This window comes from Mycteria americana, chromosome 3 (genome assembly GCF_035582795.1).
Source record: "Mycteria americana isolate JAX WOST 10 ecotype Jacksonville Zoo and Gardens chromosome 3, USCA_MyAme_1.0, whole genome shotgun sequence".
NCBI classification, from domain to species: domain Eukaryota; kingdom Metazoa; phylum Chordata; class Aves; order Ciconiiformes; family Ciconiidae; genus Mycteria; species Mycteria americana.
In genome coordinates this window covers 13,601,526-13,621,867 of record NC_134367.1, presented here as the reverse complement: position 1 = coordinate 13,621,867, position 20,342 = coordinate 13,601,526, and the positions used below count along the sequence as shown (strand labels likewise).

The 20,342-nt window shown below is 42.1% G+C and overlaps 1 protein-coding gene across 9 annotated transcripts in view; it reads right to left on the bottom strand.

The window, feature by feature from the left end:
* The window catches only part of CYRIA (CYFIP related Rac1 interactor A), a 58,471-nt gene extending 39,845 nt beyond the window's left edge, over positions 1-18,626 (bottom strand). For 4 of the 9 annotated variants that reach the window (XR_012775122.1, XM_075497893.1, XM_075497891.1 and 1 more), the window contains exons 1-2: positions 18,440-18,625; positions 1,234-1,284 (exon numbers count right to left, since the gene is read on the bottom strand). The gene's annotated coding sequence lies outside the window, so the exon portion shown is untranslated. Of the gene's footprint in view, positions 1-1,233; positions 1,285-17,692; positions 18,352-18,439 lie in introns of those variants that run through there. The other 5 variants (XM_075497889.1, XM_075497895.1, XM_075497896.1 and 2 more) reach the window with 5 other exon arrangements.
* Positions 18,627-20,342: the final 1,716 nt, after the last annotated feature.

The window sequence follows — 20,342 nt, the reverse complement described above, 5'->3', positions numbered from 1 at the left end:
TCATAAGGATTTTTAGGGACTTAAGGTCTGGCTCTTATGTCACTTTTTCAACTCTCTAAATAAAAGAACTTTATACAGCAACACAAGTTTGCTCCCAGAACAAAGGTGAAGTCAACTTAAGAAAAAGAAATCCGCTACAGAAAAGCTTGGAAGTAAACTTCCATTCCAACCATAACCTTAACAATGCTAATATAACTCCACAAACACTATTCTTCCCAAATATTCTGGTTCACTATCCTCACAACTATGGAAAAACAGAGGTCAAGTCATCAGGTCCATAAAACAGCTGAATTAAGTTTTGGCTTTGAAAAATGCGTGGTTGTATTTCTGCAGCTATATTTATAAAGATATGACTAAAAACTGGTTCTAATCTAACAATGGATTTTTATTTTTATTCATTTAATCTCAAAATAATAAGAGTGCTTGATCGCTGCCTAAAGAGGAATTAGCTTTTGAAACTCGGGGGTGGTGCAGTGCAGATTTTTTTTTTTTTCTCCTAAAAATACGTTCCTTACTGCAAATTATAACAATTCATTATAAAAGCAGATTAAATTAAATCAGAATGTAACACTAATTTCTCAAGTAGAGCACCCACATAGGGAACTAATTAGGAGTAGCTCCTCTGTGTAAATAAACCTTTGTACCAATTAGTAGCTGGTCAAGTCAGGGAACTCCCTTTCTCTAGGGGAAAAAAAGTCTATTTTCAGCATTGCTTTATTTTGCTGCTGGCTGCAAATTCTCTCCAGTTCTGTAGCAACAGAGGGTGTTTATAACTTATATTTCAGAGATTTTAATGGGAACCTGGTCAAGATTTGGAAAAAAAAAAATGGCAGTAGAAGGCCAAAAAAAAAAATAATCACAGAATTAGGACTTCAAAAAGGATGAGAACAAATCCCGTTCTCTGCCTAGGCCAATTCTGTCCCAAGGGTTTACACAGACCAGAACAATAACAGTGAAACGATTCAAAACAAACAGTGGAGTAAATTAAAAAAGTACATGGGAAGAAGAATTCTCAGTTGTTGTTCTATAATAAGAAAAGCAAACAAATAAAAACCTCAAGGCGAGAATATTATGCCCAGATAGCATTTTCAAAGCATCAGTTAGGTGTAACAGTAAAACTACATAACAGGATGCCATTCAAGGGAGGCTGAGTATTCATTTATCATTTATGACATTTGAATCTGCTAGGCAGCTGTTCTGTGCAAGACAGAAAGTACCAGAGTCGACTCTTACCTTGTTGAAGATGATCCAGAGCCTTCCCGATACTTAGACAGAGGCTGCAATCTGTGGATTTTAAAATTTGTTTAAAAGAATTGTTATTAATGAAACTGTTTTAATTACCAAGTAAAAATCAGAAAAGTTACTTAAATGCCTTCAAAACATAGTAATTTCCCTGTTGTTTTTTTTTTTTTTAAAGCAATGAGTACTGCTGCAAGGTATCTTCTACTGTGCGTTATGCCCAGAGCAAAAGGTCAATTAATCCTGTAGTACCGAGCATCCGGATAGTGAACTGCTGTTACCGTGTTCAGGACACTTAGTTAACTCCGAGAGTGATGCAGCTCACCTGGGAAAGAAGCCGGGAAGGAGGCATCAGAGAAGGGGCAAAGCAGGAACACCTCGGGACAGGGAAAGGACTGGAAGTACCTCATAGAACCCAGAAAACCACCATTTCCTACCGAGCAGTGACGCAGTAAGAGACAACTTCTGACCCTCCAGTCCTACTGGGTTGCAAAAACCAGCTCTAGATACCATAGCCTTCTACAGCATTTACTGCTTGTAGATATATGAAAACATGCCCCCCTCCCTCTTGACCCAACAACAACAAAAATGACAAGCCTGAAGGACTCAGGAACCCCAGCCCTAATTAAATGAGCCTCCGTGAGAAAGTTTCAAAGGGGTGTCCCACTTATTGGACCACGTTAACTCCCAAGCTACTAAGCATTTAGGTATTTTCCAAGCTTCATGTAATTAAGGTTAACTGGAAAGAGTGGTTAAGCAACAACGCAGCAAGATTCATGTTAAACAGAAACCAAAGCAGATTTACTACCAGGAATGACAGAAAGCAAAGGTGGTAGAACAGAATGGATGAAAATGATGAGAAAGGATTACAGGTGGGAAGAAGAGACTGCAAAGAACAGAAACAAAACCAGTGCAGGTAAAGAAAGAGGACTGTGAAATTTAGATGATAGTCAGAAATAAAAAAAATGGAATTTAGCTTTGAAAGGGCAAGTCTAGCACAGACTATGCTGACATAACATCAGCTGGCTTTGAAGGAATGTCACGACATGAAAAAAGACCCTAAATCACTTTGAGAAAGGGGAGGAAAGTATTTGTTAGCTAAACACCTTAAATAAATTAATTAATCAATTAAAAATCGCATCCCAAAGCAGGTACCTGCAGAACTGTATTTATATGAGCCATGTTTTGATCCATTTATTTGAACCACTCCAGAAGGAGTTCATCAATATGAAAACATCAGAAGATTTTAGTCACTGAAGCCACAGACAACACAGTGGCTTCACGACCCGTTATCATAAGAAAGAAAACAGAAGTAAAAAGATCTTAGTAAGGGAAAAAAGGTACTAAATTTCCACTTCTTTCTGGAAGTATTAAATGGAAATATGACTACAAAGATCATAATCTGAGAGTGAACAACTACTACATTCCTTTCAAATGCTCAGGACATATCTCACCAAATTCTACAGAAGTGTTTGAACAGAAACGTTTTTCAGAAAAATTAGTTAATTATAGAACAAGACCTACAAGATTAATTATGGTAAAAAATTGCCAGAAACCTTTAAACCGATTGCAAGTGGGACAGAAAAAAATCCATGCTAAAACTCTACGGAATAAAAATAAAAGGTTGCTATAAGAAATGAAATAGCATAAAAGCTGTGAAGTAGATGCAAGAACAGAAGCTAAAATAAATTTGATAGAAACTTTAGAATTTGTATATTGCAAAACAAGGCAATTGGATTGTTTTAAAAAACTGTATGTTCATCAGAGCACATAAGCCTTGTGAGGCTAATTAAAAATCATGAGATCTAACATAGACCAAAAGAAAGGTAAATGAGAATTTTCTTGAATCATATTCGTAATTTCCCTATTTTTGTGTTAGATCAGTTTGTTCTGTTACATAACTTGGCTTATTTGGAGAAAATTAACAGTGCTGACAACAGTAAGCTCTCATGTAACAGGTGCAAAATATACTCACAAAAAGTTTACAGACTGTGGCTGGGAAGTAGACTATAACACAGTTACTTTGGAAGTCCAAACACGTTTTTATATAGAAAACCTAAATTTTGGAAGCAAAAACCCAGCAACTATAAAGGAGTATCTGCTGTTCAGCTGAATCATGAAATTACAAAAACTTTGCAACTTACATGGAATAGCTATCCTAAGCACAACTTCAGTACTATGCGTGAGCGATAACTGCGTGGAAGGGGCCGCAAGGCAAGTTCACTGAGGTGAACTTTGGGACCGAGAGATGCCATCAAGTGGGAAAGCAACTGCCATGGGACAGAAAGAGGATAAACTACTCCAACTGGAAGAGCTTCAAATTTCCAGCTTTGGTCTTTAAAACAGAATATTCCTTTAAAAGTGGAGAAAAACAGTCCAAGATTGATATCAGAGTCTTCCATAGGAAAGGCAGGGGGAATCAAGAGGGACAACACTTTAACATGTTTATCAAATAACTAAATACCAAGATACTGCCTACAACACTCTGACCTAAACACGGGTGAAGAAACATGTTTATAAGCAACCATTCTTCTCCTCCGGAGAATCCATGAGTCGAGAAGAAAGGAAAGTGATCGTTTATTAAACACCAGCATGATAAAACTGGACAGAAACAAATAAGACACTCTGGAATCCTTAGCAAAAACCCTAATGCTGCTTTAAGGGAAGGACGTCAATGAGAAGGCCAACTATCACATATTAATGCAGAAGAGAAAATTCTCTTTTACTGTTTTGGCAACAGCCAGTAAGTCAATTTATCCCTAGTTAAAATGCATTTATACCATGAAATACAGAAGTCAGTTCAGTACCCTCAGCGCAGCAGTCTGGGGGACGTGCTGGGAGTAAAGCTTATTATCCACTCAGGGATTTGAGCAGTCGTAGTCCACAACCAATTTGACTTAAGGCAAAACACAGCTGCTACTTTTAAAGTTTCCTGCTGTGTAAGAAATAATTAAGGCTGTATGATCAGTCGTCAACAAAGCATAAATAGCAAAGACGCGAAATTAATTCTACTTGCAAATAAAGAGTTAAGTGAAGTTGCATTACAGAATGGACTACATAATGTTGTAGTTCAAAGGCAAAACAGAAGAGTAAAATAAGATGAAGGGTGCATCAGAGGCCAGACTCTGAATCCTAACTATGCAACTGCAATATTATTTCATGTTTTAGAAGTCCTTTACTCAAAAAGTAGAAAGCACATGTTCCAAAATGAAGTTATAAATCTGTATTTTGATTTAAGATATAGAAAAAAAAGGAGCAGAACACGCTTACCAATATATGTACTGAAAAAGCACAGGCTCATTAAAGCTTTTACTACCAAGCTGGTACTATTGAAATACTAGGCAGAAAGATGTGAGAGATGTTGATGGTAATACAGGTAATTCAGGGTAGTTCATCCTTAAAGCATCCTGACCCGAGTTTTGATTCTCTCCCCATGCAACCCTCAAACCACAAATCGCGCCAGGAATTCCCAGCCCAGGAATGGCGCTTGGCCTGTCACTGTCTACATGGGGACCGGGAGCTCAGTTTCCGATCGCTGGACCACTTCCAGGTGGATGGGTATGTGGCTGCTTCACCAGGCAGCCTACGCCATCCCAACAGCTATTCCTCATCTCCTATAGAAGAGAGGTTGTGAGACAGATGGAAGTGCTCCACGGACTAGAGTCAACCTGTAAGTTGTCTGTTGGACCAGACTCTGTTAAGTCATTAGGATGCTAATAGCTTTAACACTGCTTTAAAAAAAAAGAAAAAAAACACACAAAAAAATCCCCACACCCTACAGTTTTTGCTAAATATAAAGTCAGACTTGCATCTCCTTGACAGGAGGCAATCAGACAATTAGAAGAGGGCTGAAACATCTGCTTGAGGCAGGGATTCCCCAGGGAAAACCTAAAGCTCATGCCAACTCAGGTTTGAGCTAGCAGGTTGCTACTGCTCCTTTAGTTAACAGAAGGCAAAGCTTAGGACAGGGATAAATTTTACACTACTGCCAGAATATACATCCTCTGGTTGAGGACACTGTAGATGCCATCTGCTTACATGTAATTTATTCATTTTGATTTAAATGCCAGGCCATAATTCTTCATAAATATATATATTTTTTTAAACTAGCACTTTCAAAATAGCTAATTACACCTGTGTATTCCCTGGGGCTTTTCTTAGAAAAGCAATATGAAACTCAATTGTTCTATGATTTTAAGTTGCTCCGGATTATTTTTCCAGCTTTCCAGACACAGTTTCTCACTTTCAGGTTTGACAGAATTTTTTCTCCTACCCTCCTAAGCACACAAAGACAATCCTGCCGTTGCCTTCCCAAAGAAGCTGCTGAATCCCAGGTTCCTGGAAAGCAGGATCTGTGGCCACATATATGTCAGAAAATAAAACAGACCAGGGCACATAGCCACACTCTGGGCTTGGAACCAGTGAGCACGGTACAGCTTGTGGCTATACAACTAAAATCCTATCCCTCCGAAACAGCCTTGCCAGATCCAAACAGCCTTTTGGAAACGGTCCACCATCTCTCCTAACCCCAGAACTATGCTTAGGCATTATCTGGGAGAGTGTTAGTTGGCACAGGACAAAACTGTGTCACGAACAGTACTAAAAATGTAACAGTACAGTCGCATGCCATATCCATTCCTTATTTAGTTCCTACTATGAACATGCATCATGATTATAGTACCCAGTTGCTTCTGGAGAACATCATTTTTAAAAGTTAATTCCATAAGTAGCCAATGCATTTCAGAATTAACAGGTCACCTTTTCCAGGCATTATAGTTTCTGGCTTTAATATCACATCCTCACCTAGGTGGTTGTTGCTTTCAAATCACGAGAACAGAACCAAATAAACATGTAACAGTTGACCATTTGTGCTTCTACATGTATTATATGCAGCATGTGAAAATTTGTACTCTCTAGGTTTTGGACTTTTTTAATGTGTTCAGACAGACTGAAGACGAGCATCTGACTTCTTCATTTCAGCAAGCCTGGACTGCTGCCAGTAGAACATTGGTCCAGACTGTCAGCTGGTATAAAGCGGGCATAGCTCTACTGACAGCATCCCAATGCACAGCAGCTGAGACACTGCTTCTCTAGCCTTTACCCATATTGGGGTGGTGGGCAAGGAAGAAATTAAAATCCTTTACAAGATTAGTGCTTCAGGAACAAATTTGCTGTGTTTTTTCAATAGTTCACAAACTTACCTATGTCTTCACAAATTTGTTTCTTTCTTCTAAATCAGAAATCCCAACTTACTTAAAAAAATAATCATGCAAGCCTGAATCAAAAACATTTACCATTAATTTGCGCAAAAAGAAACATATGCAACAAGTCTTTGTAAACACAACAGAGGAATAAAAAAAATTTTCAAAAGGAAAACACGAATACCCTGGTGCAAATTTGGATGTAAATATTACACTCAGCAAAGTTTATATCTTTGTATAGATATAAGTGATAATGCAGTGTCACAGGGTGCTGAAAAATTACACTGACAGTACAAAAACATACACCCCTTTCACAACTGCTTACCTACAGAGCATCTCACTACATGCTTCTCCATTCCCAACTCTGCTTACCTTGGAGCAGTCTTAAAACTGCAATGATATTGACAAAACTGCATGTTATTCTGTAAAGCCTTGACTACTCATTTATAACTCTTGGAATATTAGCCGCCAATCTGGTCCAGTGAGTCCACCTAATAGTCCACTAATAACCATCTGCTCCAACCTAATAGTCCCAGATGATGAACTCCCACACCTCAATTTACCTGGGAATACATCAATCATAGTGCCTTGAACTACAAGTACAATTTCTGTCTGTCAAAAAGATGAAAAGATGACGCATCTACCCCAACAGTGACATCAACACTCAACTAAGACTGTCACTCCAATTAACCAGAAAACTCACTATCAGATCTTCCAAGAAAAACAACCAAAAACCCACAACACAACAAAAACCCTCCCACATAAGTGAAGTAACAAATTTTACTAAATCCCCGCAATGCTAACACTACTGGCATGAGACAGACATCTGTTTCTCACAGATCTTGGCCTACATCCTAGTTCTGATGTGGAAAAAAAATTAATAAACCAGCTTCAAGAAAAAGAAAATGTGACTTTAGATCCAGAATTAGTATGGTCCTTTTGCTCTGTTCCCAGGATACCTACGGTGACACTAGAAAAGGATGACGCTAGGAAATGACTGCTTATTACTAAGATCTTAATTTTCTCCAGCTCCCTGTGGATTCCTTCACGAAATGCTTCATTTCCTAAGAAACTAAATGTTTGGGTCGAAGATCTCCACTTTTCACAGCTGTCAAAGAAAAAAGTCTGGTTTCCACAGGTAGATCCATTCTGCTGTGATTTCTGAAAAATCTTTTGTTGGACGGCGGAAGAAGAGACACAGCTAATTTACGTGCCTCCATGTCAAATCGCTTCACAGCATCAGTAAGTAAAGGGAACGTACAAGGCTGACTAAACCCAAGCTGATCAATAGTATGAATCATTGACTCAGAGATGGCTTTGAATGTACATGGAGGACATCAGCAGGCAGCAGGGTTGAAGCTGACAGTTCGAGACCATCCTGGTGCTGGCTGCACACTCCGATGCTGAAACAGGAGCCCATCGAATACCATCTGGTAACCACAGCAGAAGCCGGGTGGAACTTATTTAGAGCTGTTAATTGCCTTCGCTCTATGGAGAAAACGTGACCCTCATCAGTGGGAGGGCTATGGTTTTTGTCAGAATATGCAAAAGGAAGTCAGGCAACTCTTGCTTTACTGTACACTGAAAGTCAATGTAAGACTGCAGGGCAAGTGGGCTCAAGGACTTCTCCAGTCATGGAAAGACACCGAGATGTCCAGATTTGATTTCTGGGCAAGTCTTCAGAGAATCACCTGAATAGTCTGTTTTCTGAAAAACTGGAGATGAAACTTTTTAACAGTGTAAAATTAAGCAATAAACCTAAGCATGCCTACCTACAGTCACTGGCACAAGATGGGAGAATACCACACACAGTCATTCTTTAACCGCCAGCAGGAAAATGTCTGCAGGTTTGGAGAACAGCCTAATCCCCGAGAACAGTGATTTTTATCTTCTTTCTGAACTCATTTGTATCCAACTTCCCTGCAGAATCTCTTATCCATACAGAAAAAAAAAAAAGTTATTAGAGAACAAAATGTTTTACTTCAATGTCAGCTGAAGGAAATACTACCACATACTCTACTAGTAATATCCCATTAAACACAGAAAGCAGAATAAGAGACAAAGCTACCTGAATAACCTCCCCCTCCATCCACATCTTGTGATTCTCTCTAAAGCAAGTCATATGGCAGCACTTTTCTCCTTTTATGGGCAAAAAAAAAAGGAGAAAGGAAGTCAGCACCCTGAGCGGGACTGCATTGCCACATGAATCAAGAACCTCAGAGCTGTAGTACTACTCGCTCATCCCTACCCCAGTGCATTAAGAATATATACCCTGAGAGAGGGATACCATGAATCAACTGCTATTTACTTAATGCATATATAATTACATGTCACCAAATGTTTCACGCTGAACTCATCACTACAGAATATATTAAAAAGTAAAGGATAGAGGGCATGCAATATATTTGCATTTGCTTATCTACCATCTCCTTTCTTTTGTGAATGTCCTGTTGACAGCATGAGAACCTCTTCTTTGGGAAACAGCTGTGGTGACAGTATGACTCAGAGTAGCAATTAAAACTATAGTACTTTCTGCCACATGTATTTCCATACATGTTCCACACCACCCTGGTGCCCACCACCCACACCCAGCTCAGTCCACCTTCCTTTTGTTCAGCAGCTCTACAGGATAGAGTCAGGGAAAGTTACTAATGAGCTGACTTACCAAATTTGGCTTTTTTGAGAGAACTGTAGAAATTTCATTAGCTCAACACTAGGGAAAGGTAAATGACATACAGAATTCCCTACGTATCAGGCAAAAAAAGAATAAAAGCCTTGTTGTTCTTTTATCAATAGAAAGAAAGAAATCATTGTTTCTGCCTCAATAACTGATATTAGAGTTAAAAGCCTAAATCATGAGGACTTCTACCCATAAATAGCTAAAGAATTGAGAAATTATTAGGAAACCCATCTGCTCTCCATGCACAGGTGATGGGATCAAGAATTTGTAAGAACTCCCATCTCCTCCCCAAGCATGGGCAACAGGGTGCATCAGCCGGACCACCACAGGGTACACACAGCCACCTGCAGAACACCTGCGCCCATCTTCTGTGGAGTCAGGGAACATATTTGTCAGCCTTACAGGTAGCCATCGTTGATTCAGAACCACCTTGCTTTCCCTCGGTTGCTTATGTGCAATCATTCCGAGTTTTATTTGAATATTGCAACTTAATATTTGACTGTTTTGTTTGGGAGTGATCCTGAAAACAACTGAATTCAATTACATGAGTTAGGCTTGCTGGGTCACAGCCCACGCATCAAAGTTAAAAGACAGATAAGCATTTCCAGGGTCAGAGTCTCTGTCCTTATTTTTTTTTTTAAGGAAGGAAACAGTCTCCCTGGTTATCAGATCATTATCAGGTCAGATCAGATGGCCAAAACAGCAGAGTTCAGTAAGGAGTTTAAAATAATCCCATCATTTTTTGAATTCTAACATTGCTCTTACACAGAAAATGGAATTTGTTAAATATATGTGTATATATATTTCTTATTGTTAAAGATTACCATTTGCTCCTTGGAAGCTGTGAAGTGTTACCAGTGTGTATTTAATTCTCTTTTGACAAATGTTATTTCAGTATAAACATGGAATATTTCTTTAAAAAGTAGTATTTTAACCTGTAGGTGTCCCTTTGCCTTATGAATAAATTAGAAGACACTGAATAACAGTAACCGCAAAAGTACAAACACTTTATTACGATTGTGGTGACTCAGACTGCCAGGATTTGGCAGCCCACAGTGTTCCTCAGCAGCAGAACAAAAGGGGATTTTTTTTGGCGGATTTACTTTTAGTTCAGTAAAGGACAACATGATAGTGTCTGTGCCATAATGAATCAAAACCCCAGTAAAACAAAGGCGTAAGTAGTCAGACCCCAATCATTTTTTGTCTCACAGTGTAAAAATAGACAAGCAGATTATCTATACTTCTAAGGCCTCTATGTGTGTTCTCTCCCTGACTTTTGGGGAAAAAAATAAAATAAATAGAAGTAGTAAGATTATCTAGTTGCAGAAATACGAATCAGTTCTACAGGCAACATATTCCCAGAATACTTCAAGATCAGGAAGTATTTTCTATTTTCCTCTTGAATACAAGAGATGTTGACACAAAACAGTAAGTGGATTTTTTAACACCTTCTCTAATTAAAAACATAAACCCCGTAGACCTAAGTCGCACTCTAACAAAATCTCTCAAGTATTCAGAGCATGAAACACATTTTGAGAGACTCGTTTTCCAGCATCCCCATCATGACCTCATTTGGAACAGCAACCCGTCCCCGCAGTAATTGGTATTACAGAGCTCTGCTGCAGCACAGCCTTGTGAGAGGGTGAGGGAAGTGTTCCAGTCCTACAGTGCATTTATGCTTTAACAACACAAACATACAAAAAACGGTTACAGAATATCAGCTCCCATTTCCTTTGCTGCCATCAATTATTAGGGAGATGATTACAGACTTATTTCCAGAAGTTTCCAAAGATGCCTACATCCGTCATGAAATCTTTATCTGAAGGGGTCACCAACAGTCTACAGATGATCTTTGAAGCAAAACACTGTGCAATTACAAAGCAATACAGTACAAGGAGTCAGACCGTGTATATGTGCGTGGGAGAAAGTGTAACTGAGACAAAATTAGACTGTTCCTGAAAATAAAACATAATAAATTTAGCAATCTAGCCTTCTAAAATCTAAACAGGTTCGAACAACTCTGAGGAATATTATTATAAAATTTTCCCCTCGCCATTGCCTCCCTCCCCCAATTTCCACAGCATTAAATGAACCCCCTCCGAAAAATTAGGACCAGCAATCATCTGTACCAGATAAATACCACTGCACATCTCTCATGGAGGCTATTTAAACACAATTCTGGAATCAATTTACTGGAGATGGGATCATATGGATCAGTTACCAGAGAGAATTCTCCTTATTCTCCAAAACCAATTCAGCTCTGTAAGTGGCACCATCACTCAGCATTTCCGTACCAGCTAACAAACGACAGTAATGAATTTTTACCCCACAGCTCCACACCGCTATTAATATGCATGAGAGAAACCAGAAGAAGAACTTTCTCCCCCCCTTTCCCAGAAAGCCATTAACTCAAGCTAACCTCCCAGATGTAATCTGGGGCAGCTGCAAAATGAAAATTATAATGATCGGGCTAGGTACCAAATACACTTGCAATAAAGAAAATAAAACAGAAAGCATGCTTGCTCTGAAATGTCTTTGAAAAACAAAAAAACAACCTCTTCCTCCCACTTCTCAGTGTAACCACATTCAGTCTAGACAACAATAGTCTTAGGACACTACTGGGCTCAGTTCAGTTGCAGAGGCAAATAGTACCAAGCTGTCTCAAAATATCCCACCTTCCTAGCAGGTGTTATTCCAAGCAGGATATGGGTCTTCTGGCCATCTTGCATCTGCTAGCCGAGCATAGATGCAGTGGAGGTCATAAAGCATCTCAGCAAGGATGAGATGCCTATGCTGGACAACTGAATCAAACCAAGCTCACATTGTATTCTAACCCCAAAATAAAGACTTTCTCCTGAAGGGAACCTCAGTCTTGCCAAATTGTGGCCTTCATCTCCCCAAAATCCATACTTTTCTTAGATTTCCTAGTCCATATGAGACAAGAAGCACAAAATGGACTCACAGGAGAATTTTGAACATGGCTACAATAAATTTGGGTATATAATAGAAATTAAAATAACTCAGTAAGCAGGAAGCCATCTAACCTAATAGAAAACAAAGTTGTGAAGGCTGTACCTTAAACGTCACCTATCCTGGAAGCTCAAGAAGTACCTATGTTATTAAAAAGGGTTGTAAAACCCTGCTCAGGGGTCTGTATTGGTACCAGTACTGTTTAATATCTTCATCAATGACAAAGACAGTGGGATCAAGTGCACCCTCAGCAAGTTTGCAGATGACACCAAGCTGAGTGGTGCAGTTGTCACACCTGAGGGATGGGATGCCATCCAGAGGGACCTGGACAAGCTGGAGAAGTGGGCCCATGTGAACCTCATGAGGTTCAATAAGGCCAAGGGCAAGGTCCTGCACCTGGGTCAGGGCAATCCTTGGTTTCAATACAGGCTGGGGGATGATGTGATCGAGAGCAGCCCTGCAGAGAAGGACTTGGGGGTACTGGTGGATGAAAAGCTGGACATGAGCCAAGCAATGTGCGCTCACAGCCCAGAAGGCCAACCATATTCTGGGCTGCATCAAAAGCAGCGTGGCCATCAGGTCGAGGGAGGTGATTCTGCCACTCTGCTCTGGTGAGACCTCACCTGGAGTCCTGCGTCCAGCTCTGGAGTCCTCAGCACAGGAAAGACATGGACCTGTTGGAGCGGTTCCAGAGGAGGGCCACAAAAATGATCAGAGGGATGGAACACCTCTCCTGTGAGGAAAGGCTGGGAGAGTTGGGGTTGTTCAGCCTGGAGAAGAGAAGGCTCTGGGGAGACCTTATTGCAGCCTTTCAGTACTTAAAGGGGGCTTGTAAGAAAGATGGGGACAGAGTTTTTAGCAGGGCCTGTTGCGATAGGACAAGGTGTAATGGTTTTAAACTAAAAGAGGGTAGATTGAGACTTGATATAAGGAAGAAATTTTTTATGATGAGGGTGGTGAAACACTGGAACAGGTTGCCCAGAGAGGTGGTAGATGGTCCATCCCTGGAAACATTCAAGATCAGGTTGGACGGGGCTCTGAGCAACCTGCTCCAGTTGAAGATGTCCCTGCTCATTGCAGGAGGGTTGGACTAGATGACCTTTAAAGCTCCCTTCCAACCCAAACTGTTCTATGATTCTATAAAACCCTCAGGCCTCCCCAGGAGCAGGACACAAAGTCATCCCTTTCACAAGCTGATGAGGAAAGAGTCATGCAATTTTGAAGTTTCGGATGAGAAGGCAGGAGCATGCTCCCAAGCACCATCGAGCAATTTAAGAGCATCAGGAAAGCAACCACAGAGGAAGTAAAAGTGGGTGGTAGGCTCTTTCCAGGCAAAACAGCTGGCTCACAACCACATCTCTGCATGCCAGGGTAGTGCCCTAACCCACAGACTAGAGTCTGTCCTGGACTATTCCTGCTGAAGCTATGAAATGGAAAAATATTTACTGTATGAAAGAGTGAAACACCCATAGAAACCAGATTTCCCTCAACTCAGCTGAATGCCGTGATCACAGGGCAGGAGTCACTCTCCCTCTGGCCTAATTAATTACTTCTTTCAAAGTAACACAGCTGCAGGTGAAATGAAGGACAGCTCATGACATGCTGCTTGTTGCATTCTCCTGCGAAGAGGGAGGTGTGAGCTCAAGTTACTTCAAGCTGAAAAGGGCACAGAGAACCAAGCTTCACACTTCATGAGCAAGGGATGTAACTAATGCACCACAATAAGAAGACTGAGAGATAAACATCATTGCAAATGCTTCTTCCTCGAGTTTGAGTAAATAGCTTACACTTACTTATTTCTTAGCAAAACAAGCTTTCCAAATCCTGAGGGAACATTCCCATCTCCAGATGCCAAAGGCAGTTAGGCAGGAGAGAGATGCTGCTCTCCAGAACAGTCACGGTGGTAACAGGTCTGGATGGATGCAGAAACGGAACTCTGTGCATCTGATGTTCTTCACAGCAAAAAATACAGACAACAGTGTGCTTTCAGACATGAGTTTTAAGAACATCAACCTTAGCTTTAAGGCATCTAATTGTAAAATAGGCCACTCAAATAATTTATGAATTCAGGCTGTAATACAACAGGGAGAAGGATTTCTCCCCCCAAATCCCATAAATTATATATAAAAAAGCTTCTAACAACTACCTAAATTTTAAGTTAAACCTATGTGTATCAGAGAGCTATAGGAGAGTACAGAATGGCTGTTACCTAAAATGTCAGTGTAAGTCTACACATCCCCTTAAAAACACTGAACCACCTCCACAGTGTTATTAAATTGTGCAAACTCCGATGCCCAGATATGACTCAATCATCCAGAGCTCACCACAGACAAACAGGGACCAAACTCAAGATCCCAGTAGGCCCCATGCCATATTCTAGACATGACAACTCCCATGCCCTATCGATGCTCTTCAACAGGTCTGAGGGACATACGTTCATGAATCACATTTATTAACTTAAGACTTTAACCAAACCATACTAGCACTTGTGATAGGCACACATAACACCACAAGTTGCACTGCTACTGGAACCTTCAAAATGAACTTTTCACATTTGACAAACTTCACAAATTCCTTACACAGATTTACTCAGAAATAAGCCTCAGACTTATGGATTAGCTTCACCTTTTGCACTGCTGTTCATCCAAACCATTATGTTAAAAGTCAACCTGTACATTGCCACTACAAACGGCCCTACACAAGTATTATCACAGACAGGAAAAACAGGATAAAATGCACAAAGAAGTCCCATAGAGCATTGGTTATGTAGTCTACTGACAAGTTCATAAATTAGACAAGAATATTTCAGCTGTTAGCATGCAAAAGTAGCCATTCCTGAATTAAGGTAAGACTGACTGATATTTAACTTAATGTAAAAATGAAGATACCAACCATGAGATTATTTCTAAATATTTAAACCCCACAATAATAAAAATCTTTCAAGCACCTGGGTACCAGGTCGTATCTGTCCTAAAAGGTATTTGGCCTATATCTACTACTGTTATTTTTCCTGTAGAAGCAACTACTGCTACCTGTTTAAATCAAGAACTTGTATCGAGCAGTATATAAAGATAGAAAATAAGGCATGTTTTTCATTTTAATTGGAAGTGTGAATTGGAATTCTATGAAAGTAGAAGAATGGTAAATTCAGAACTTCACAAGAATTAGGACCTGTACATCTCACATCATTCACATCACTCTCATCATCATTCACACATGAGTGCATAGCAGCTTCTATTACAATTTTAATTTAAACAACAAAATTCAAATTTATGACTGCATTTTTTGCAACTCTCAAGCTGCTCCATATATTAAATATTTTAATTCATGCCTCTCAAACTGTTTTCTCTGATTTAATGTTACTGTTTTGCATTCCTAGATAACATGAGTAGAAAGCACTGCTAAAAGAATGATTGATAATACTGAAAAAGATCCAAATACATACTGAATTCAGTATGGAGGAAACACTAAGAGGTTTTGGCTCCTCCAAATTGACATACATTATTACTATGCATATTCCCCTGGCCACTGATGTTATAGGTCACATCAACATGCTCAGTTTGTCTCCAGGGATTTAATAGGAGACCTAATGATGTCTGGATCGCATACAGGTTTTGGATATAGAATAATATTTTTCTGTTTTGTATAAAATGTGAACTGAATGATCAAGTTCATGTGCTACTGCATGCATTATGCACCTAGTGCTAAAGAACACCAGTGATTCTACAAAACTCTTACAGTTTCTCTAACAACTCTAACTAAAAAGGTATTTGGAAATACATATAAATATGATCGATTAAAGAGATCTTATTTATAGTATCTGTACACCTATAAAATATGATTTCTGTTAAAGTATAGGAATTGTTATTCATCTAAAAAACTAGCATTTTTGACACACATTTTAAGCTCTTATTTTGTGTAGGACATAACATATGGAAATCTGCAACATACTGCACACGCGAATCCTCAATGTCTTTGTGAGACTACCATACTGCTGAGGACAAGATATTTCAGCCTGACAAAACAGTGTCAAAAAATGAGGTCATAAAGACAAGCTAAGCACACTAACAATGAATTAGCTCCCCAGCACTGTAAAATTCACTAATAGACTCACTATTATGGTGAAATGACATCTGCTGACAGTAACTATGCAGTAGTATCCAAGATGATCACCATTTTTCCTTTGTGAATTAACCAAGTATTTTTTATTCTAATTACTGGCATACATTGTCTTTTTAATCAGTTGTGGTTTGTTTATTTTCTGTTTTTAATATAGAACAGAAGTTCATGGAAAAAAACAAAGCGTCACTGCAAAAACAGCGCAGGAGGGTAGTGAAAAAGTACGGAGCAGAATACAATAAAATATTGGGCAGTCATTAAGAAACCATATAAATAACCCAGAGAGCCTCGCTTATACTTGCCACAGTTTACATTTAAGGACCAGATATAGTGGTTCAAATTGAAGCTGAAGAATTTTATTCTTAGTTGCTATTTTACGCTTTTTATGACTTTAAGTCAAACTCTTCATGCTATTTCCATAATCTGTAATTTCATTTCATTAAAACATTTTTTTTTAAGTCTGCCCTAGGAAAGCTAAATTCATGAGTAGGAGGGCTTTATCATTAGCTTTGAATTTGGGCCTGATGAGGTGGGGGGGTAGGGGTATTACGGGAGAGTAGAAAAGAGAATCAAACATGAGAAATTGCAAAGTTTATTCCTTAAAAAAATAAAGAAGTACATTGCTGATGTATAAGTGTTCCTTACATGTTATAAAAATATAAAAGTTAGCATAACAGAGAAAAGGGAAGTATCAGCTTGGTTCTTCCCTGTGTAATATGAGTTGGGGTATTTTTGTAGAGCAGTGCTGAGCATGTGAAATTCTTTGCCCACAAGGCAACCTCATGTCACGACAGCATTTCGTTCCAGATCTCCCCACCTAAGAGTTCATAGCCAAAGTCCTTTTCATTTTTTTTCTGACCTTGCAGATGGTGAGAACAGGAGAAGCAAAGCAAAAACATCCCTGTCCCCCTTAACTTACCGTTTACACATACAAACTGCCTTTAGGAGCTGGTAAACAAAAACAGAGCGCAAAGATCGGCTGTATGGCAATCAAAGACTACCAAGAACAGGCTGGAAACGAACCCACTTCACCACCCTTGGCAAGTTATTAGCAACACCACTGAAAGCAAGTGAAGTTAAGAATCTTGCTGTGTTGCCAGTGAATTATGGAGCATTCGATTTTACATAGTGGCGTCATGTATTACCGAGACCTTAGCATAACAAAACCCAGATAAATAAAATTAAAGCTAAACGGTCCTGAAATTAAATTAGGGAAAAATAATAATAAGGAGAATAGATGCAAGCGTGGTATCTGTTCACTGGAACACATCTCAACATGGACAGAGATTCAAACAACGAGATGAATGCAGTATTACAGATCGTGTTTTTCATCTCGTGCCTAGGTACATGCCTCTGGAAACACTGCATTTACAGCACCCTGCATCCAACAACCGCCAGCAGCTGGAACAGAAAGTTTTCGGTATAATCAAAGTTGTGAGCTTAATCCCCTTCTCTCCCCCCACTACAGCCGAGGCGTACTTACTCCAGTAAGGCACTACGACGTGTTGTCTGAATTACATCCTCGGGCAGTGTCAGAGTTAAGCCAGGCTTCCCCGGGCCCGGGTGCAGGCAGAGACAGGTCCCCGCACCGGCGCTGCCCTCCCCTGCAGCCGCGGCGGCTCCGGCGTTCACCGCCCGTTCACCGCCTCCGGCGATCTGCCCCCCCGCAGGGCCTGTGCCCGGGGGAAGCGTCTCCCCCGGCTGGGGCAAGGCCAAGGGGGGAATCTCCGCGGGGGCTCGCACGGCAACCGATGCCTTTCCAAACGCAGCCGGTAGCCGGAGCGAAGCGAGCCCTCCCAGCGCTCACCGCCCCGGTGCTACAGGAGCTGGCAACGGTCTGGGGCCGGCGCTTTCCCAGGCAACAGTTGGCTGTGTCCCCCGGCGTCCCCCCCGCCACCGCCCCGCCGCCAGGCCGCCCCCGCGGCGGCGGTGCGAGGGGCAGGGGCAGCCGCGCCGCCTGCGGCCCGGGCCGGCCGGGGAGGGGGGACCCCGGACCGAGGAGCGGCCACAAAGGCGACTGCGAGGGCTCGGCGGAGACGGCAGAGGGGCGAGGGCAGCGCTCCGGGAGCAGAAAGCCCGGCGGCTGCAGAACCCCGTCCCCGCCCCGCTGCCGGCGGGGTCGATGCGAGGGGCGCTGCGATAGCGAGCGGCAGAGGCGGCTCAGCCCGCCCCCGCGCAGCCCCCGGGCGGGCGGCGGCACCCGGCCCCGCCGTGCCTCCCCCGCGCTTACCTGAGCCGCCCGTCGCCGCTCGCCGCTGCTGGGACCCTCGTCCATCCCCCGCGCCTCCCCCGCGCCTCAGAGACAGCCGCCGGCGCTGCGCGGCGCGGCCCAGCCCGGCCCGGCCCAGCGCGACGCTCGCAGGCCCGCCCCGCGGTGGCTGCGTGCGGCTCCCGCCGGCGGCCGGCCCCGGGCGGGCGGGCGGGCGCGGCTCCCTCGGACCCGCCTCCCCCCGCCGCGGGCTGGGGGGGTGGGCAGGCGCCCTCCGCCGCTGCCGGGGGCAGGAGGGGGAGGAGGGGTCCCCAGGACGGCGGCAGATGGGGAAGGGCGGGCGCGGCGCTGAACAAGGGGAACGGGGAGCAGAGGCAGAGGGGGAGGGGGCTCCCCCACCTCCGCGCGGAGCTTACGCGGGGACCCTCGGGCTCCCCAGCCCGGCGGGTGGGGGGGGCTGGGGTGTCTGCTTAGAAATAAGGGCAGGGAGACGTGCCGCTGTCACCCGTGCTGCACCCCCGCCCGGGGACATGGGCCTTGACCCAAATCCGCCCCGTTTCGCAGAGATCCCATCCCCTCTCCTCCCAGCTGACGGGCTCTTTTTTTTTTTTTTTTTTTTTTTTTGGAGGGGGGGGGGATGTGGGGAACGTGTGTCTGTAAATGAGTTCAGCGGGACTGCAAAGACAGTTTTTGCATTTCTGGCTTTGCAGAAGGCAGTACTTCCTCAAGACGTCAAAAGCAGATCTGAGCCCATTCACAGCTCGTGAAAATACTTTGTACTTCCTCTTGCTGTTTTGAGGGTTAAATAAGGTTAAAGTTGCAAGAGTGGCTACGAGGCACTTGGTTTCCCCCTTCCCCAAAAGCCAATCTATGAGTCATTTACAGGAAGAAAGAAAGAAAAAAAAAGAAAAAAGCCTACAAGTAACAATATTGGAAGTACAGCATAGAAATACCTAGTTATTTGTTTATACCAGGGTTTTGCTTGCCGAGCTATTTAAATGTGAGAAGCCATGACACTGACCACAAAGCCATTACAGCACTGTGCCAGTGAACCTGAGAGTTCACAGCTGCGTTCTGCCTGGGGCAGAGGCGTCGAAGGAAGGGCCTGCGTGCACTGAGCGGTGTGATTCTCATGAACAAGGCAAGTTTTGAAGCTCTGTGAAGCCAAGCGGTTTGGTAGAGCTGCGAGCACGTAGGGTTTGCTGCTGACTTGACCCTCTGGCCTGTCACTCCCACTGCACAAGTGTCCCAGAGCAGCGTCACTCGCACAGTTTAACTTCTTGCCTTTACCCAGGCTGTACCAGATGTCCTTGAATTGTTCTTCTTCGGTCTGAAAATGCCAAATTTTCTGGTTAGAAAATAATTCGAGTGACATACTTAGTCTATTAAAAGGCTTGGTGTCTGTTACTGTAGCACATATTTAATATAGCTACCCTTACAGCACCCAGCTTAGTAGAACACTAAGATGCTGGCTTGCATTTTTTATCCACAAGTCTCAAAGTACCTTTTAAAAGAAGTAAATAGCATTGCTCCACTTTCAAGCGGGAAGAACGGTCACACAGAAAACTTGAACCAGGAGAGAGAACTGAACCTCAGATTCTCAGATTCCCAGCTAGCAGCTTAATGTCCCCTTTTACTTATTTTTCTGGGGCATGCCTTCTGACTGCTGTATAATGGACATGTCTTTAACTGGATGCTTTTACAAAAGAAGAGGCAGCTGTCACCCATCATTTGGAAATATTCTGACTTCATGCGTGTTATCTGTGCTCTGAGATTGTCTGCACTGAATGCATCAGGGACTTATCCAGAAGAATATTTTGATTCTGGGTATGGATAGTATTTAGGAGTTAGAAAAGTCCAACTTTTAAATCCTGCCAAAACAAAGGGACCGTTATATATTGATGAAATGAACTGTAGAATGTCT